At 33.5% G+C, this 23,321-nt stretch overlaps 1 pseudogene; it reads left to right on the top strand.

The window, feature by feature from the left end:
- The first annotated feature begins 5,743 nt into the window (after positions 1 to 5,743).
- Positions 5,744 to 11,462, top strand: LOC143059333 (uncharacterized; annotated as a pseudogene).
- The last annotated feature ends 11,859 nt before the right edge of the window (positions 11,463 to 23,321 follow it).

The raw sequence follows: 23,321 nt of genomic DNA on the forward strand, positions 1-23,321 counted from the left end.
TGCCCGTGTCTGTTGTGACGTTTCTGATTTTAACGAACGCAACCTGTGTATTACTGGTAAATTATGTAACCAGGGATATCGTTACCATAAATTACTTAAAACCTTTACTAAATTTTTCCATAGATATAAAGATTTGGTTTTGAAGTTTTGTTGTACCTGTAGAAAACTTATTTCAAACGGGATAGCACATCCTCATTTTCACGGAAATGTTGTTAACCGTGCCCGGAAATTTAGAAATGATCCATGTAAACTTGTCGCTCCTTTAAATAAACTTATTCTAAAAGGTTACCTATTCAACACTGTAATAAGATCATTGAATATTGTTTTTATTGGTATACATATTGATTTTGTTTTCAGTAAATTAAAAGCTAACTAAATATTACTAGTATGTTATTACATATACTTATTCATGGATCTACAATCTGTCGATACCTGTAACTTGGCATTGCACAAGGTCATGTTTTTCTCTGGCTGTTTATGACGTCTTTACACTAAATCCATTGGATGTTAGATGTGTACGGATTGATAGTTTAGTCTTAGATGCATGATTTTTTTTATTAGTTGTCTGTGGCTTTGAACTAGCTGTCATATAACTGCTAGTACTCTCAGATCTGTTCATTGCGTCTTTTTGTGTCGGGATGTATAAGTACCCGGCCACGTCTTCTTGTATTTTTGTCCATCTGATGAGTTAAACCTTTTTCAACTGATTTTTATAATTCGTTCTTATGTTGTACTGTTATACCACTGTCCCAGGTTAGGGGAGGGTTGGGATCCCGCTAACATGTTTAACCCCGCCACATGATTTATGTATGTGCCTGTCCCAAGTTAGGAGCCTGTAATTCAGTGGTTGTCGTTTGTTTATGTGTTACATATTTTTTTTTCGTTAATTTTTTTACATAAATAAGGCCGTTAGTTTTCTCGTTTGAAATGTTTTACATTGTCTTATCGGGGCCTATTATAGCTGACTATGCGGTATGGGCTTTGCTCATTGTTGAAGGCCGTACGGTGACCTATAGTTGTTAATGTCTGTGTCATTTTGGTCATTTGTGGATAGTTGTCTAATTGGCAATCATACCACATCTTTTTTTTTATATTTCTGAAGAATTTATTTTTCAGACTTTTAAGTTGATGTTAAGATCATATCACAGTTTGAAAATAAAATTCATTTGCTAGTGAACGTTCTTTTAGTTATGCAAAACCATGTTACACTTCATAATTTACGGCAATGATCGAATTGTTATTTCTAAAAAAATAATTACAAGCACATATTTGAAATTTTGTTCGCATGTAATCCGAAGTCAACAACATTGAGTTTTGGTATTCTTCATATGTAATAGATTACGATTTAACTTGTTTTGACGTACTTTTTATCAAATGTATGCATTATAGACAATGATAATTAAAAATTCTTCTTACAGGGTTGTTTAATTGAATTGCAAAAGAACAGATTTATGAGACAAAGAAGACAATTGCTAAAACAGAAATGTATTTTTGAACCAGTTGTGCTATCATACAACCGAGTCTGGAAAAGATATTGAGAGTTTGGGCTTACATTTGTTAATATCGTAATTACCTTACTGTCCTCTTTAATTGTTGTTTTACTTTTAAGAATAAAGATGTGTTTTGTATAGCTTTGTAAAATCAATCTTACTCAATCATCAGTCTAGTAGTCAGTATTTCTGTGTTGACATGTATTATCATTGATATATATATAAAACTAAAAATTAACATTTCACAAAACCTTTTCGAAATGCTATGGATGTTTTACTCCAGAAGTAGATTAGCTTAGATGTATTTGGCAAAACCTTGCGAAATTGTAAGTTCTCAAGGCTCTTTGACTTTGTACTTTATTTTGCTTTTTAACTTTTCTCGATTCGAGCGTCACTGATGAGTCTTTTGTAGAAAGTCAAAAATGAGTTTATTGGTAGGTCATTAAATTTGAGATTTGAGAAGCTTGTTCACTATTACTATGTTAAATAGTACAAAGTCCATTTCCTTATCTTTAATCACACATGCTATTTTAAATGCTTTGTGTATGTCTGTATTGTCGAGAATATGTAAATCATTAATGGTAAAACGTGGAAACAGCAACCGCTCTTGCACACCCCCCAAAAAAGACACTCGTTACCTGAAAAAATTGTCCTACAGGCAAAAAAATAAAAAAATGGCATCCAGTATATTACATGTTTGACCTCTATTTTCTTTTGACAAGATAAATAGCTTTCACTGATAAAGGTAAAAACAGAATTATCACGAGTGTTCGTTGGTCTGTTTTTATTTCATGTCATGCCATTACTTTCTTACCACCATAGGGCTGAAATTGACCAGTGTTAAATATTTAGTTATCACAAAGTGTTTTACATGTTATATTCTGATAATATATACATGGCAAACAATTTGAGTTGTGCTTCATTGGTACATATGTGCACTTGCATTTCTTTCTCAACACATTTCATCACAGTTCATACATTGCTATCTTTCTGAAATAATTAATTCACAACAGAAGAAAAATTAATTCATTCAAGATGAAATCATTCGACATTTTAAAAAGTGAAAATTTAATGCGCTTTAGATTAACCTCCAAAATCAACGCCCAAATTCATAAACACAAAAGCCAAGGTTGCATAGATACGCATTTCATTGAAACTGTACACATTTAACTTCCTTTGATTAGAGGTAAGTTGATTGTGTATCAATAAAATAATACAGTAATTGCTTGAAATGTTAATATTTTTTTTTTCGAAATTTGAAATTATGAATTTGTTTTTATATTAGACTAGATACATTTTATATAATAGAACATCAGTTGAAATGACCATAGAATGATGGAAGTATAATCAAATTCACGACAGGTACACAGTATTTGCATCATGCAAAATATTTGTGGTCATTTACTGGAAACCGGCCAATACTATTTGTAGGAATAATTATGAACATTACTAACCATAAGCCATTCAAACCCGTGACAACTACTTCCAAGGATGATGAACAACATATGCTAATAAGAGTTGGGATCCATCAATATTAGCAATATTTACCACCTAAAATATGTGCAGACATAAACACCTGATTGCTTCAAAGATAAAAATACTCCTGTAATTTCATTTACCTACACCAAACCTATAACATCCACAATTTTTAATCACACCAGGGTATAAGGGACCTTAACCTTTCGGGAAATCTAAACCTCTCGATTGTTCTTTTGCTTCATCGTTATTTAAATATAGTCCTGCTGGAAATCATGGGATTATAAACAATGAACAACTTAGTGAGTTTTTTGGCAAAGGCGCGAAATATCGAATTTTGTAGATAATCAACTTGAAGAAGAACTTCAGGTGAACAACACGACTCGTTTGTGGTGCACTTCCTTTAGCTTAGTCTTTAGTTTTCTATGCTGTGTTTTGGATACTGTTGTTTGTCTTTTCGTCGGTTGTCGTTTCTTGTAATAGAGTTATCTGTTGTTTTTTTTCAAATATCCCTTTGACATCTTCCATTTGTCTTTGACTGATTGATGCAGTTGATGATTATTCCAGGAAATTGGTAAAACGCGAGTCAGATGATCTAAAACTGGACACTTTAGCTCAATGGATAAGCTGTTCTGTCATATTTATAAGCGCTGTCAACATCTACGATAGACAATAAGCACACGGGTTTCTGGACCTTTTTATATGTGTTTTCAAACAGGAGTTAATCATGACAAATTCATTTAAAGCACCGCCAAATGTCATAGTTTCAAGCAATCATTCAATTTTACAAATGGAGACACAAATGGAGAACCTTACAAGCAATATAAACTATTTTAATTGGATTGGCTCTGTTGATGTACTGCATCCGTGATAACACCGGGCAACTTGAGCATTGTAAAGTAAATAACCATTATGTCTGAAGAAGAAACTGATATGAAACGTGTTGTTTAATTTCTCATTATAGTACAAGAATATCTCGGGTAGCTAGGTCGACTGCACAATAAGTATCCATAGGAATAATACGTTTGTTGAAACAACAATTAAACAAGCGCAACAACTGTATTCTTTCAATTTACATGACCAATATAACTGATGATTTTTATGTACGTTATTCATAATCAAAACCTGGTTGGTTATTAACAAGAGAGATATTCCTTCCAACTAACTACAATTACCAATCTTACACGGGAAACCTCGATAAAATTCTTGCAATACATTTACTATCTTGGATGTATTTAGTATATAGACATTGTTTTCAAGGGTGCTTTCTATCTAATATTGACACATTTTGCAGTTGTCAGCTTGAGAAAAATAGACAGTTTATTGACTAAACTGAAAATTAGTGAAAAGAAAAGTCTACAAAAAACTACTAGTACATGGAAAAATATGTTGAAATACGCATATCCTACCAAAACCGAGATCAATTTTTTTTAAGTAGGAAAATGTAAGTATATGAATATTGAATTAAAACATTGTAAACTTGAAAGAAATGTTAAAAAGGTTCTTGTGTTACGCTCAAGTAAATTAATGAAAATAAAAAGTGAAGTCAAATAATGTGTTAATTCTTTCCTTGTAGTTATCTAAGCATTCAGATATTTATGAAAACAATTTGTCACTAAAACAGCACAACTCGATTATATGTTGTTCTATGCCTATCGCATGTCCAAAACCTTTAACATCTTTTATTTATTGAAATTGTGTTGATATTACTGTATCGTTTGAACGATATATACTAGTATCTTGTTTTTGTAGAATTTGATTTAGCATATTCCAATATCATGACTGTCGTTTCTATCCCCATTATTAACAATCCCGTAAATGAATGACAAGGCGAAACACATAACTTGGGTGTTTTATATCAATGCGTAAGTTGAATTACAGATTAAGAACAGTTATTTAACAGTTTCGTGTACAGAACAATGAATAGAACTGATAATTACGTTTGTTTTATATATGAACATGATTCGAAGATGTTATTATGTTACAATGATCAACGTTTGGGAAAAACTATGGAACGCGTGAATGACATTTACATACCATACAAAGATCAACGTGTGGGAAAAACTATGGAACGCTTGAATAACATTTACATATAAATACAAAGGACAATCGGAATCAATGATTAAGTTGAAAGTGAATTTACGGAACATTTATGGGGTTAATTTGATTTGAATTATTGTGTTTATTATGTGACTGAAAATTTGTTTTTTGTTTGTTTGTAGGTTGAAACGATAGGAATAAATAGTTACAACCTGACAATTGATTTCATGCCCAAGTTATACATTTCAACGCAAAGCCATGCCTACAAATAATGGTGACAAACCTGGAGATGAAAGATGAGATGGGAAGAAAGTTTTGAAAAAGAAGAGAAGCAATGCAAAGGGAAAATTTCATCGAATATTGAATCGGTTCAATAAGAGTCATCACAACAATGAATCGAAAGAATCACTGGAACTAATCCTCAAAGACATTGAAGATGCTTATTTTGAGATGGAAGGAGGTCATGCCTCGTACTTGGAAGTTTTGGATTCTGACGACGAAACAGATAAAGATATTATTGAGCACAGTAATACAGACATGGATCATCTTTACCAAGAACTTTGTGAAGCAAGGTCAATGATGGGCAAAGTGGTTGAAGCAGCAAAGGTCAAAGACACAAAACCCATTGAGGAAGTAAAGTGTACCAAGGATAATATGAGAGTGAAAAAACTGGATGCACCTGTTTTAGTGGGAATATAAGATATTACCCAAGCTTCAAACAAGACTACAACCTCCTCATGAAAGATGACCCGTTTACACTTAAACAATGTTTGACAGGAGAAGCACTTCTTACTGTCAAAGGTGTTGACAACGATTTTACGGAAATGATGAAAAGTTAGACATTAAGTATGGAAAGCCAGAGAAGCTTGCTGATGCTGTACTTAGTGAAATTAAAGGACTGAAACCAATGTTTGATGATGATTATATGAGCTTTATAACCACAGTTGATGTTGTCGAGAGATGTTGGCTCGATCTTAAAAGAATGAACATGGAACTTGAAATGAACACAGCTACGATGATCAGTCAAATTGAGAGACTTTTACCTCCATTGCAGAAGAGGGTATGGGCTCTTTGCAAGCAAAAGTATGGATCACATACATTTCCGGAATTACTAAATTTTCTTTTGGAAGAACAAAATGCTATGGAATATATTCATTCTGATTTACGAGACAGTTCTGCTAGTCGAACATTACTTAAATCAAAGGTTCACTATACAACATTGGAGGAAGATTCAGCCGTAGAATCTCTCGAAGCACAAGTAAAGCAAAAGCAAGAAACATTGAAGCAGGTAGTTGATGGATTGGCACAGGTAGAAGAGGTTATGTCGCATGGTAATAAATATAAACAGAACGGTGATGGAATGAACTCGAAGAATAATATGCCTATGAGAATAAACCGTAGAAATTGTTGGTATCATGAGACTGATAATCATGATATTGGAAAATGTACAGCATTTAGTAGATTGGATGGTCAGACTAAAATAGATTTGATTCGCAAACAAGGAGGATGTTTTAGTTGTCTCAAGATTGGTCACTTATCAAGATACTGTTCAAATAGGAAACCGTGTGATGTCCTGGATGAAAATCAACAAATGTGTGGGAGGATGCACCATCAAGCTTTACATGGAATTCAAGTCAATGGATCAACGTTTCACAATTGTATCAGTATTGTTAATGGAGATAAAGGTAGAGAAGACGTTTTGCTCATGATAAGCAAGGTTCCGAGCAATGGAAACTATTTGACAGCACTATGGGATCCGGGAGCTAACATTTCACTTATAACACATTATTCTGCTAGGAGACTGAACCTCAAGGGAAGAGATGTAACATTGTCCGTGACAAAGGTCGGCAACACTACTGACTATATCCAAAGTAAAGAATATATAGTTCCACTAACTGATTTAAATGGACAGGAATGGAAAATAAGGACGTATGGAATGGATCAAATTACAGCAGACGTGACTAGGGTGGATATCCGTGGCATTGCTAAGCTATTCAAAAGCGTGACGGAAAAGGATGTAGTTCGACCTGAGGGAAAAGTCGACATATTGATAGGCAGTGATTGTTGTGTTCTTTTACCAACAAAGGCAGAACAAGTAGGAAATCTTCAACTGATGAAAAACCAATTTGGTTACTGTTTGAGAGGTAGTCACACGCTTCTCAAAGTTGGTACGGTGTCTCATCATTATGTACGTATTCATCATTTATATGGACAACAATACGACACTGGTAGCATACATATTGCAAATTTTAATGGACTGAAGGAAAGTCTGGATAACTTTTTCAACATTGAAAGCTCAGGAACTCAATGCAACCCGAAATGTGGAAACTGTAAGTGTGGTAAATGTTCGATCGGAAAAGGTAATTATACTATAGCAGAAGAACGAGAACTGACCATGATAAGAAAGGGACTTCATTATGACAAAGGTGAAAAACGTTGGACTTAACTTATCCATGGATAAGAGAATCGGCAGAATTGCCTAACAATATAGGGGCCGCAAACCATCGTCTTGAATCAACAGAGAAACGCTTACAACGCACCGGGACAATCTATGCAAATGCATACAATGATCAAATCAGAGATATGGTTAATAGGAACGTTGCCAGAAAACTTTCAGATTACGAGGTCAGGAATTATGAAGGACCAATTCATTATCTACCGCATCATGAGGTTCTAAAACCCGACTCTAAGTCAACCCCAATCAGGATTGTGTTCAATTCCTCTTCAACATACATGGGACATGTGATAAATGATTATTGGGCAAAGGGTCCGAATGTATTGAATGACATGTTAGTGGTGCTACTGAGATTTCGACAAAATAGAATTGGAATTGCAGGAGACATTTCAAAAATGTATAATGCAATCAAACTTTCAGTTTCTGATCAACATACGCATCGGTTTCTACGGAGAGATCTCGATGCAAGCAGAAAACCGGATCATTATGTGTTAAAGACGGTAATTTTTGGGGACAGACCTAGTGGCACTATTGCAACAGTTGCATTAGGAATGACTGCGGAAATGAGTAAAGATATTTATCCAGAGGCAGCCGAAATGATTCTTAGAAACAGTTATGTTGATGATATCATTAACTCTGTCGATAATAATGATCAGGCAAGAAAAGTAATGGAAGACACTGAAAAATTACTTGCAAAGGGTGGATTTACAATTAAACATTGGATTGTTACAGGGAAGCAGTCCGACTAATGGAACGGATTACATATTTCAAATGAACCAAAGGAAAAGATTCTAGGAATGATTTGCCAACCGAGAGATGACATGTTTACATTTCAAGCAAAAATAAATTTTTCAAGTAAACGTCGAGGAATACACATTGATAAAGATTTGCAACAAACTCAAATAGATGACATACCGTTGATACTCACGAGAAGAATGGTTCTTAGTCAAGTTGCGAGCATTTATGATCCCTTAGGGTTAGCTTCTCCGTTTGTTTTAACCGCAAAACTACTTTTGAGATTATTTTGCAAGACAGATGGAGGAAATGGTGGATGTGATGAACCAATAGCAGATGCAATGAGACAAAAGTGGATTCAGTTCTTCAAGGGAGTCTTTCAACTAGAGTCGATTCAGTTTCCTAGATGTATTAAGCCAGAGGCTGCATACAAGAACCCCGTATTAGTAGTATTTTCGGATGGGAGCAGTGTAGCATATGGAGCTTGTGCATACATAAGATGGCAAATCGGTCCCGAGACATATGAAGCGAATCTGATTATAGCAAAAAACAGGATAGCACCAACAAAACAATTGTCGATTCCGAGGTTGGAATTATGTGGTGCAGTAATTGCATCAAGAATCAGAGAAAATATAGTGAAGGAGATGGACTTTAACTTTATTCGAATAATTCACGTGGTAGATTCAACAATAGTAAGAGCTCAGATACAAAGAGAAAGTTATGGCTTTGGAACATTTGTGGCAACTAGAATAGCCGAGATTCAAAGTAAGACAGAACCTTCTGATTGATGGTGGGTACAAGGGGAACAGAATCCTGCTGATTTGACCACGAGAGCAATAGATCCAACCGCATTGGTAATGGAATCAGTTTGGCAAAAGGGTCCAGATTTTTTACGGTTGCCCATTGAACAATGGCCGATCAGGCAAGATTATTCAGAATCAAGTCAATTGCCGGATGCAGTTGGAATCACGATGTCATTTGAATATGACGAAAAGAGTGGAGACATTGTGCCCGATCTAAGTGACATTGATCTGAATCGATTTTCGAATGTAAGCAAGATGTTGCGCGTGACAAGTATAATTCTGGATATAGCTAAAAATAGATCATTCAAAGGTGCAGCGAACCGAATTTCAGCAGGAAATATACAAATAGCAGAAATGATATGGATAAAACATATTCAGAAGAGTCTACCGAAGGATTCATTAGTGAGATTTCGAAGGTTAGGTGTACAAACAAACTCAGATGGCATAATAACAGTTGGACAAAGAATGCAAGAATGGATGAAACGCACTTGGAATCAGACTGAATTTATTCTTTTGCCAACTTCGCATCCGTTTATCAAGTTGATTGTTGGTTCTTTTCATTCGGATGATCATTCAGGGGTGGATACAACGTTGGCCAAATTAAGGAGCAGATACTGGATTCCTGGGGGTACGTCGGATTATTAAGCTCGTAAAGAAACGATGCATCTTTTGTAGGAAGCGAGAGAAAAAGATTGCAGGACAGCAGATGGGTATGTTACCGATAGAGAGACTACAACCTGCACCAGCATTTTATTATTGTGCTGTTGATTTGTTTGGACCATTCATGATTCGAGATACTGTGAAGAAACGAACACATGGTAAAGCATATGGTGTCCTTTTGTTACTGTTAGAGGATATCCAAGAAAAATGATATCTGATTCAGGTTCACGACTTGTGGCAGCAGGCAAGGAACTACAGCAAGTAGTTCACAAATGGGACTGGGAACCAATTAAGTCGTTTGGTGAATGCAAAGGTAAGGATTGGGTCACTACCAAATCGGCAGATGCCCCATGGGAAAACGGAGTCAGTGAATCACTAGTCAAATCTGTGAAAAAGAGTTTGGAGGTTGCCATAGGAACATCGGTGATGACGTTTTCTGAGTTACAGACGGTGTTATTTGAAGTATCTAATCTATTAAATGAAAGACCAATTGGAACAAAAAAATCGGACCCAATGGAAGGATCATATTAGTGTCCAAATGATTTGTTACTAGGTAGATCAAGCATTCGTGTTCCTAATGGAAACTTCAATGAGAACAGCAATTATAAATTGAGGTGGATATTTATTCAACAAGTAGTCCAAAACTTTTGGAAAAAATGGACACGAGACTTTTTTCCTACGCTAATCCTTCGTCAAAAATGGCATACCAAACAAAGGAATGTAAAAGTTGGGGACTTAGTGATAGTACAAGATTCAAACATTGTCCGTGGACGATGGAAAATGACACAGATCATCGAAGCGAATGCCGGAAGAGATGGGTTTGTGAGAGATGTAATTCTCAGATATAAAAATGTCAGTCAAGGAGTCTCATTCAATGGATGCGAGGATCAAACCATACGCCGTTCCGTGCACAGGCTTGTTGTAATATTACCAGTTGAGGAACAGTTACAGGATGACTATTCGCCGGCGGAATGTATCGTTTGAACGATATATACTAGTATCTTGTTTTTGTAGAATTTAATTGAGCATATTCCAATATCATGACTGTCGTTTCTATCCCCATTATTAACAATCCCGTAAATGGATGACAAGGCGAAACACATAACTTGGGTGTTTTATGTCAATGCGTAAGTTGAATTACATATTAAGAACAGTTATTTAACAGTTTCGTGTACAGAACAATGAATATGAACTGATAATTACGTTTGTTTTATATATGAACATGATTCGAAGATGTTATTATGTTATAATGATCAACGTTTGGGAAAAACTATGGAACGCGTGAATGACATTTACATATCAATACAAAGATCAACGTGTGGGGAAAACTATGGAACGCTTGAATAACATTTACATATAAATACAAAGGACAATCGGAATCAATGATTAAGTTGAAAGTGAATTTACGGAACATTTATGGGGTTAATTTGATTTGAATTATTGTGTTTATTATGTGACTGAAAATTTGTTTTTTGTTTGTTTGTAAGTTGAAACGATAGGAATAAATAGTTACAACCTGACAATTGATTTCATGCCCAAGTTATACGATTACATCTTTTGGTAGTTTCGGTTATTTCAAATTTTTCTTGACTCTAAGGAGTTATGGTAAAGAAACTATTTTATTGTTGGAGATCGTATGTTTCCATCTGGGTATTTTGGATTATATTGACAGGTGCTCTTCATTGACGTAAATTATGTTTATTCTTAATAGCAATTTATTAACGAGAAGCAACTTTCAATGCCATAGAACATTTCCATTTGATATTCTATTTACTAATATTTTTTTTTTGTTTTTAAGTATAATCAAAATATTCGATTGTCTAACTAAATATAGTTGTAATAATAAGAATGTATTGTTTCATTTCCTCAGCCATTTACAAAATATATTGCCTGCATTTTGTCAATATTTGTAGAAAAAAGACAATACTATACGAATATTGGTTCAAGACGTTAAAAACTGCTCATGACATGCAAATTTTATAATAAGTTTTCATGATTTATCGATTAAAACTGGATATCGTTAATAACTGACTATTTCAACAAAGGCGCTATGAAAGAATTCAACAAGATTCAATTTGGAAAAAAAATTCCCGATGATTTTGTTTTTGTTTCAGTCTGCTAACCATTTAATTTTTTTATCATTTCTTTAAAATTAAAATTGGTTTACCTCATTTTTGTTATAAATGCTGTTAGTTATTTATAAACTTTTTACTATTGATGATTTTATAACAGCGGTATACTACTGTTGCCTTTATTTATTGACCTTTTAAAAATGCAATTATTTTTTGTAGGAATTTTATTGGTTTGTGAGAATGATAAAAGTATAACATGATAACCTATTTTTTTTATGAAATTAAGGAGATGTGGTATGCTTGTCAATGGGACACGAAAAATCGAGGGGAAAGTATAACAGGTAACCTAACAGAAAATAAACCCTTTATCGTGTTATGAGGCCATGGAATAAAAAAAAAATAATAGAGAAAACTATCGGTTTGATATAAAAAATTGAAAACAACACGTTTAATAATTTCTTGCGTCCGAAGCGCTTTTCTGTATTTACCTTCATCAGGAACGCTCAAAGCCAAACATTTGAAATCCGAAGATGTATAAGTACCGAAACCGTTAAAGTTGAAGAGCTATATATAAAAATATATCTAAAAACAGCCAACTTTGCCTGAGGGAGTTGAAAACTTAGTTTCTTAATAATTTATAAATTTATAAACGGACAATTTTAGCAAAATTTGTTAATTCATATCAGAACCGAAATACTAACTACTGAGCTGATGATACCCTCGGGGACTGATAGTCCACAAGCAGAGGTAACGACCCAGTGATGTAAAAAATTAAAAACAACACGTTTAATAATTTCAAATATAGTAACAATGGGATATTTCGATCAGTGTCGATTTAATGTCACGTCACTTTTCCTCACATATTTGAAAAGCTTTTTAAAGCTATTTTTAGCTTCAATAGAAAAAACAATATTAAGTCAATGTCAGAAAATAATACCAATTTCTTAGCCTCATACAAAAACTTTGACGTTTTTCTGAAATTCACCTAATATTGTTTATATGTATGTATGAGGGAGTTCTCCCTCAAACCTGTGACAGTGGTGTTATAAACAATAAGAAAAATCCAATGAAAGGGCCTTGACATATCAAGATTGATAAAAAAATGCCTCAGTGTAGAAAAAACCCTGCTGTCGATTTGAATGATCTACATATTTTATTATAAATGTAGTTTTAAATGTAAATACTTTCATGTCAGCACAGAAGTGATGTCTCTTTTAAGTGTTTATCATTGGGTAGTTTAGATATGTGTTGAACTATGAAGAATAAAACCAACGTTAGAACATACAAAGGCAACATTCAAATATCTAACTTGAATGCTTCTGGTCTCAGTGAGTTTGGAGAACTGTCTAAGCATACTATCAGCTTTTTACGTAGATAATATCAAATGTCAGCCTGCGTAACGTATTCCGCTTTCATGCCTGTCATATATTTAAAAGTATTTAAAGTAGTATCTTTGTTCTAACGTATTGTTATTTTTCATTAAACGCTTACTAGCTAGTAGGAACCGATGTGCAAAATAATTCTGGTTGGATATGGTTCAACAGTCTGGCTTAGTTTACTTATACTGATTAGAATGTAGGACAACGAAAGAATTTGGACATTGCATTGAGATGAAAAATGTATATAAATTGAACTGAATTGATTCTAAATGCGATAGAAATCATAAATTCATCTCATAGAAAGGATGTACGTTTCGTAATTAAAAAAAAATACCGGTTTTATTTCACTTGGGCCTAACTTATTATTGTTTATAAAGTTAAACCATTGCCAGTTCATTAAAGATTGCATATGCTGGCTTTACTATTGATTCACTTTTAGGGTCTTTGCATCGGAATTAAACATATGTATTCTAAAACTAGTTGTTGGCACGACACGGGTTATGTTCTTCTCATATATTTTCTGATGGTATAATACTAAACCCCTAACGGGAGAGATTATACTTGAAATCAAATTGATGAAGACATAATCTGTCAATCAGTTTATTTGAGGTCTTGAGCTGGCATGCCAGTAACTGCTAGTAGTCCTTTGTTAATTTATGTATTATTGTATTATTTTGGTACAATGTACCTATTCTGACATCGGACTCTGAATTCTCTTAAACTGAATTTTATTATGCGTATTGGTGTGCGTTTGTTTTTTCTACACTGTCTAGAGGTTAAGGGGAGATCTAAAAAAAACATGTTTAACCTTGCTTCAATCTTTAGCCTGTCCCAAGTCAGGAGCCATTGGCATTTGTTAGTCTTTTCTTTAAAGTAAAGACTAGTACTAGTGTATTAGTATTTTAATTTTTGTTTCTTGTGTGTAATACGGAGTTTAATATGACGTCCATTCACTGAAATACTAACATGTTTGTTTAGGGGCCAGTTGAAGAACACCTCCGGGTGTGGGAATTTCTCGTTGCATTGAAGACCCATTGGTTGCCTTCTGCTGTAGTCTGCTCCTTGGTCGGGTTATTGTCTCTTTGACACATTCCCCGTTTCCATTCTCAATTTTATTAATGGACTAGTTTAGTATGTCACGTATGGTTGTCAAACCCGGAAATATTCAAATCGTTGGTTGTAAAATTATTGGTCGTCATTCAAACGTATTACGATATAACGTTCAGGTAGAGGCATTTTTTTCTTCATTTAATTGTAGTTGTAAATGATGTTAGGAAGAATAAAAGAAACACCAGAGGTCAATTTTGATAACCTAAAGACGGACGAGGAAAAATCTTTTGAAAAAAGGAAATTCATAAAAACAACAAAAACAAGACTTACAACGAGCATTATCAACTTATTTAATTAGTGCTAAAAGAGACAACTCAAAAACATGAGAAAAATGTCTGTGATATAAGTATTGGTAGTGTTATAAAATTAATTTGAAATAATTTTTTTCCTCAAGAAACCGTTGGAAGGTGACTTAAAAAAAATATTTGTTTTATTTGTCATTTGTTCGTTGGTTGTATGTTTGTTTACATGATGAAAACAATTAGGGTAATTAATAGTGTTTTTTTTTATTTCAGTGATTTAGCTACTAGTATCAATCACATGTAAGAATCAGTTATGCTAGTTCCTTTAGCTGTCCAATATTTTAAAGAATGGGGAGAAGTATTCTTAAAAATATTGGACAGCTAAATGTAAAATAATGGCTTCTCACAGGTAAATGATAGTCTAATCACTGAAATAAAGAACGGGTAAAACAATAGAATAACGTCACAACAATGATTTAATACAAATAAACAACCTGTGTGCATTGACAATTAAAATATGTATTGCTTACATCCGCTTCATTTGATCATTGGTGGATTGTCGTGTAGATGTCAATCATACCATATCCCCTTTTCTTATATAAATAATAGTTTTATGCCTATAGATCGTTATCTTCAACAGTTTGAATGATAAAGTGCATTTGTGTGGATTGAGCATGCTAATTAGTTTCGCTAAAGTATAGTATTTCTTGGTGAGGAGACTGAAACTTCCAAATTTTGATGAGGATGGGGAGAGGCCGAGGTCGGATGAACGTTACCATAAGGACTTCGATCAGGAGATATAGACCACAGATCACATTTAAAGCAACTCCCTTTTGTATAGGTATCTAAGAGGAGCTGTGAAGATTGCTTATGAGCAATGGAAGGGAGAAGGCAGCACAAAAGCCCAGATACCAGAGGCATATCCAGGGCACATCAGGTGTTTGGAAAACCTTATGTCTCAGAAAAAAATCCAGAAGCATAGAAAAAAACAATATTTGCGTTTTGACGTTGCGTATTTATATTTCAATCATGAGTCGGCTCGAGTCAATTCAGCCAGTGTCGTTCCTATATTCAATGGTGTGACATTATTATTCACATTTTGCACCGAAATGCAACTGTTTTATCTGCTTGTTCAAATGAGTCAGTAGTTGTTTATCAGGTTATTGTTTTTACTCTTTTTGTCCTTACCTAACCATGCTTACGTAAGAAGAAACCCTTTTTAGTGGGTATATGTTCTTGACAATAAAGAAAACAATGTGTCTTTTTTCATGGTTTATAGCTGCTAGACAATATTCAATATTAAGGGTAATCCGATATGCAACATAAAAGTGCAATGAGGGAAGACGAATAAGCATTTCCCTTCAGGAAGCTTTGCAGATGCATTTAACAGATTTATTATTGTTGATATTTTACAAGAACACTTGTGAAATTCACGTTTTATGACATAAAGAACACGTGGAAGATGCAATGGAGTTAACAGACAGCGATCTGAGCTTTTGACTGACTGGGCAGTTGTTTGTTTTGTTGTTATATTGACAAAATAGGGTGAGCAACCTAAACAGACAAGCAATGTTTTTGTAATTAATACTTGATACAGTATAGCGAAACATAATGAAATATACGTTAATGATAAAGAACACAGTCAGTCAATATATACAAATGTAAATAAATAAAAAAAAACAACAACACTGTGGAATCCTCACGCGATACGTTATTTGCAATCTTGGTGTAACTCCTGATCAATTTTTTCTACGGACCATAATTTTTGATGTCTTCATGAAGTAGTAATGCCCTTTCCATTGTAACCAGTTGATGCCATTAGCATGAGAAAAGTGTGAACCATTCAGATACAGACCATTTTTGTAAGAAGTTGCGCAAGCGATTTTATCTCCTCTGTCTTTTGTTGAGAAATGCATATCGTTATGGAATGCCATTGCATCTCCTTAAGTTGAAATAGTTAAAATTAATCACTTAATTTTGGAAGTTAGTTAGAAAAAAGTAAGAACAATCAAGGATGATTTCATAATAAGCATTCGGAAAATATTTTTTTAGGTTTTAATAAACACTTTAAAATTCTTAATATATGGATATACAGAATGCAGATTTTTGCCTTTTCGTTTTGTTTTTTCATTATCTCGACCGTTATAAAAATTTTAGCATATTTATTTTGTAAATTTTACATGATAGAATAATTATATATTTCCATCGGTTGTTTGTTACATAATCTTCAACAAGTCAAATGTCATTGTGAAACACTCATCAAAGTCTGTAAAGTTTTGTGGATTTTGTCTCGAGCGACACTGAATAGACATCAATTTACGTTTTTCGCACCTGGTGCAGTACACTTTGTATCGTTTATGTCATTACTTCCACTTGACCAATACCTCAGATGGTGGCAAATTAGTCACCCGGATTATCAATAACCTAATATACAGTACCTCGGTATAGACACGAAAATGCGAATTTGATATGTGGACAAAATTTTTATGTTATTTGTTCCTAAACCTGAAAACCTTTTATATCGTTTATATGAAATTTCAATGTGAATAGTTATATGAATACGAAAGAGTTTCGTCCACTACGTCTTGATTTTGACATAACCGATAGCAACTATTGACTGCATTTATACATTTCTTGCTTGAGCAGCAACACAAAAGTGTGTGTTTAGATGTTCTAAGACAATTAAACATAATTGTATTACATTTACCTGCAGTCCCTGAATAACCAAATACTCGTAATGTGTATTCCGAACTAGCATTTTCAATCAAAAAGTTGCTATAAAGTGCGTACCGCGTCTCTCCTTCAAAATCCTCTAAATCTATCCTCAATATGTAATTTCCTTCTTTGGTTATTTCATGTATTAGTTCGTTTCCTATAAAATTAGAAATGAAGGCTAACTAGGCATACCATTTATAAAGTATTATTTTAAGTTATTTAGAAATAACGTATTATATAAATATTTTCATTAAAAAACAATTTCATAAGAATTTTATCGTTTTGATTGGTGGCTAAGATTGAGACATCAACATCGCGGTATTTAAAAGTCAAACTTTATGTCTAAAAAAAAAATTAAACATCAATCATCGTATGATATACCTCTCGTTTTGTAAGAAACGTTTCTTTTGTTTTGTAATGAGCAATTTTGATAAACATCCGTCAACTTTGTATCGTGTGTAGCTGAGAGTTATAATCAGAGAGGTAGTTACCTAACCAAAACTCGCCATCAAGGTCACCAAAACCATACTTGTATGAGTTCCAGTCTCTATAAAAATCTACTTCACCGTTGAGTCGTCTTTGAAATACCTTGAAATCGAAAGACACATTTTACTTTAAAAACCAAGTTTGTGTCTTTCAAAAGTGCTGCCAAATAGAATTATCTATATATTATATAATCATAACGATACGTCTGCTTATCTATAGTTACGACGTAAGACATACAAGGCGTTAGAATATTTATGAGTGCTTAGAAAATCACTTAACAATGTTATAGTAAATCTGGTTCTTTACTTCCTCCCTGACCTCGCCTGAATTCTTTTTTTAAACTCTATTTTACTTGGTGTAAATAGTATGTATAAATAAAAGTATGTATAAGTTGTTTGAATTGTTAATTATATTGTGTCCGAAAAAGAGGGGTGAAAGATAACAAAGGGACAGTCAGACTCATAGATTGAAAAAACACTGACAACGTCATGGCTAAAAAAAAAGAAAACAGACAAATAATACTATACTAGATAAAACATAGAAATCTAAAGACTTAGCAAAACGAACCAAAACCTGGGGGTGATCTGAGGTGCACCAGAAGGGTACCGAGTAACAATTGCATCATAAGGTGTCGAAAATATATTAAATTATTGGTTGCCCTCATTATTGACCTTGCGATCAATTGGCTATTAAAACTCAGGACAACTACTTTCAAAGATTTTAACCAAACAGATCTAAATTGATAACTCACCATGGCCTGTTTCATTCTTTCAATGTTTTGTAAGGATGAAGTCTTGGATACACATTAATCCCCTTCTACAGATTCTGCCTTTGTTTTAGAGTTTGACCTTGCGGTTGAATATTAAAACGAGATTGACGAATTCATAGTCACAACAACCACAAACGGTTTGCGTAAACAATCAGTTAGTTCAATTCACAGAAGATCATGATGCAGGATCACATGCTTCTCAACTCCAACAATAATGACTGAGGGAAAAGTTTGTTAAACTGCATCTTTATTTCGAACAGCGGTATACTACTGTTGCCTTTATTTATATGCTGTTGATGATTTATGTGACCAACCCATTCGTGTCGATTGTATAAGAAGACATAAGCATGAATGAGCTATGGAGAACCATTTAAGTATATCATCCACTAAAAGGGTTGTTTGTGCTTATTTTTAAAAGGAATTAGTTCCGAGATATGCAAAATATATATATATCTCCTAATTGATACGATATTGCCGGGCGTATATTTCCTATCATGATTTCCTTAATAGAGGATTGCTACTCACAAGGAAGCTATTAAACCTAAAGTTCAAAATTGTGGAGTTGAAATTATCCCTTCGTAAGTTTTACGGACGTCATCACGAGTTGGTTGACCGTTATGGAATATCCATTAAACAGATGATATCAGATATGTTCCCTATGTCGTAATTACAATCCTGTTCGTTTTAATGTGACCTACCTATTCACTAGGTTTGTAATAACATGAGTAACACGACTGGTGCCAAATGTGGAGCAGGATCTGCTTACTCTTCCGGAGCATCTGAGATTATCCCCAGTTTTTTTATTGTGTTCGTGTTGCGTAGTCTTTAGTTTTTATATGTTGTGTCTTGTGCACTTTTGTTTGTATGTTTGTCTTTATCTTTGGCGTTGTCAGTTTATTTTTAAGATATGGATTGGAATGTCTGGTATCGGTTGCCCCTCTTTTATGAGAATATGATTTGGTTTGGTTTATTCATGAAGTAATAGTCTTTTCAAAAGTAAATACTGGAATAGTAGTTAGCTTGTTCCAGGCAATTTGTAAAAATAAACGAAGAAACATCGCCGATGAATTAGTCACTTGCAAGTGAATAAATGGACCTCATTGACTTTGTATTCATCTGATCGTTAATGTCACCCATTAGCTAGAGATTGGGTACGAATGTATTAGTCATGTTCAGCCATTAAAAGAAAAATAATTTCGTTTGAATTGTTTTACATTTGTGAATTCGGGGCCTTTTATAGCTGACTATGCGATATGGGTTATGTTCTTCTCATATATGTTATGATGGTATGATACTAAACCCCTAACGGAACGGATTGTACCTGATGTTCATATGATGAAATCATAATCTTTCAGTCAGTTTAATTGAAGTCTGGAGCTGGCATGTCAGTTAACTGCTAGTAATCTGTTGTTATTTATGTATTATTGTCATTTTGTTTATTTTCTTTAGTTACATTTTCTGACATCAGACTCGGATTTCTCTTGAACTGAATTTTAATGTGCGTATTGTTATGCGTTTACTTTACTACATTGGTTAGAGGTATAGGGGGAGGGTTGAAATCTCACAAACATGTTTAACCCCGCCGCATTTTTGCGCCTGTCCCAAGTCAGGAGCCTCTGGCCTTTGTTAGTCTTGTATTATTTTAATTTTAGTTTCTTGTGTACAATTTGGAAATTAGTATGGCGTTCATTATCACTGGACTAGTATATATTTGTTGAGGGGCCAGCTGAAGGACGCCTCCGGGTGCGGGAATTTCTCGCTACATTGAAGACCTGTTGGTGACCCTCTGCTGTTGTTTTTTATTTGGTCGGGTTGTTGTCTCTATGACACATTCCTCATTTCCATTCTCAATTTTATTTGCTCTTAATTGAAAGCTGCTCTGTGACCTATAGCTGTTAATTTCTGTGTCATTTGGTATCTTGTGAAGAGTTGTCTCATTTGCAATCATACCACATTCTATTTTTAAAGTGAAAAAGAGGTGAATCATTACTACATTCATAACTACTTACTTAGTATATTATAAAATCAAACAGAATTAGAACTAACGTAAATGACTTTATCAAAAGTTATGATTTTTTAAAAACAACCTGGACACATGTATCTTTATGATCATTATGATTATGTATGACAGTAGGCTATCCAGAGCAAAATTCTAAAATATGTTTTTCAATGTTAAATTCTTTTAGTGTTACTAATAAACGCACATATTTACTTTTTATCAGTTTACATTTTCAGTAATTCAGTGGTTGTCGTTTGTTTATTCGTTACATATTTGTTTTTCGTTTATTTTTTTTTGTACATAAATAAGGCCGTTAGTTTTCTCGTTTGAATGGTTTTACATTGTCATTTCGGAGCTTTCTATAGCTGACCATGCGGTATGGGTTTTTCTCATTATTGGAGGCCGTAGGGTGACCTATAGTTACTAATTTCTGTGTCATGTTGGTCTCTTGTTGAGAGTTGTCTCATTGGCAATCATACCTTTTTTTTTTTATAAGATTAAAGTTTTTCGGGCATCAAAGAAATGTAGACAGCACTAATTTCGTCACACTTTCATTGATGGAGTGAATAAGAAGAAAATTGTGTTGGTTTTTGTCTATGCATGAATCAAAATAATAAGAAAGTCAAATCAACTACGAATAAAAAGATCTTAAAAAACAGTGTTCTATGTTAACCCTGAAGTATATTTTGTTAATTCAAATTTTACCAGTCATTGTCTCAAAAATTTCTGTTAAAGTAACAAATATATTCTTCCAAATGGATCAACATATATTAACGCTCAGTTTTTTAACATTTTCATGAAGCGCAGACGGCTGGCCATTAAACAAGGTTCAACCTACCATAATTTTTCAAAATGTCCTGTACCAAGTCAGGGAAATGGTAGTTGTTATCTAATAGTTCGTTTCTATGTGAATGCATTGTTTGGTTTATATTGCACTTCAGTGTTCTGTTGTTTTCCTCTTATAATTGATTTGCTTCTATCAGTTTTCGTTTGTAACCCGGATTTATTTTCTTTCAATCGATTTATGACTTTTAAACAGCAGTAAACTTCTGTTGCCTTTATTGAGTATTATTGCATGCTACCTTTATTTTTACCACTCAATAGTTTAAAAAAGATTTAAAGTATTATAGAAAAACAAGAAAGGCTCATTAAATTCATCAGCAGTGAACACAAGAAATAGTTTACATCTTGTATAACAAATTCTCTTTTCTTTCATACTCCAAGAACAAACATGGACCCTTTAAAAAGTTGTAAGAAATATTATTTTCAAAATTATAGATAGGTTTTATTGACCACTACCACATACGCCTCTATAAGCACAATCGTTCTGTCCGTACAAAGCAAGTAAAATAATTACAACCTGAGAAACAAATGTAAACACAATAAAAACATTGTTCATTTATAATTTTACACTGTTTTTGTAGATATTGGAAATGTTTCTGTAAGATATAAAAACTTTGTTTGCATAATATCTAAAAGCGAATACATGCGAGTTGAATATAAAAAAGAATACTTATATCAATAGGAGCAATGGTGATCATATTTTTCAAAGGGATAAAGTTCTTTGATTTTAACAATTTTGCAACAAATAAGAAAACGAAGACGTTTATTATCGTCATATATACAACAATATAATTACATGTTAGTCGCCATAAATAGTTTGTTCTTTAGCCTGTTATAGTTCTGTGAATTGAATTTCTAATTATCAAATACATCTGTCAGGCTGTACCCAGGTTATTTGTCTCCCCGATCTTCGAACTGATCGTTTGACAAAGTTTTATGTTGCACATTTCAAACGTTAAACATAAATTGAAATCAGTAAAATGAAAAGTTGGGAAATAACGTCGAATGTTGTTCGTTCTATTGCTTCTATTCTGCTCATGACAACACTTTGTCTGGCACAGCTAAATACTAATAAACAAGGTTTTGTCAACACAAAAGGCAGAAAAATTCTACCAAGCAATTCAACATTGAAGATAGAAACAGCTACATCATCTATTGCTTGTAGTACTCTTTGCTGTTTGTTGGGATCATGTTGCTATGCCAGTTATGACAAGAAAACTAGACAATGTATTTTAGAAGAATCTTGCTGCCCACAAAGTGAACTTTCAGGAGAAGCGCTGATGATGAAGAAAACCACAGGTACAAGTAGATAACTTTACTCAAACAATAGAATTTAAAACATTTATTAAGAGGATTCTCTTCCCTCATAAATTTGATTCATATTTAATACTTTTCTCCAGATGTAAAATGATCAGTTGAATAAGCAGAATTCACACGGCATTTATATAAATATAATTTAAACATTAATGTTTGGTCGTTTTACACTGGGAAGAGAAAATGTAGCAATGTGTCTACATTAAACGGACAAATCATCTGAAACCATTATTGTCGATTTTTTAAAAATGAATCGAGAATGAGGTTTTTAGCCTGATTCATGTAATTTATTTCATTTTCATGTTTAATCTTTTATTAACATTTCCGTAAGGTTGGGGTAGGGTGTCCGACACGAATTTTGGACCCCTCTCCCTTATCTATCGCTTTGTTTTATATTGTATATGTAAATATCTTTATCAACGTTTTATTGTGGATTCTAGTGTTTGCATAGTTCGTCCACTTGTAAGTTTATTGAAATTATGGGAAACTGCTGCAACCAATTTTGTTTTTAAATGATAACAAATAAACAAAAATATAATGGAAAGCTCATACAAATGTATCGGCATTCATTATACTATATAATTAAATACTTAAAGTTTTCCTTAAAAAAGACTTTTTAAACGTTTGAATTTAAATAACGCGGCAAATAAAACAATAGCGTTTTATTTTTTACAAAAAATTATTCGTACGAAACTTATTCATTGAGTGTTGTTTTCATTTAACTTGTATTTTC

The sequence above is a fragment of the Mytilus galloprovincialis genome, chromosome 14 (genome assembly GCF_965363235.1).
Source record: "Mytilus galloprovincialis chromosome 14, xbMytGall1.hap1.1, whole genome shotgun sequence".
NCBI classification, from domain to species: domain Eukaryota; kingdom Metazoa; phylum Mollusca; class Bivalvia; order Mytilida; family Mytilidae; genus Mytilus; species Mytilus galloprovincialis.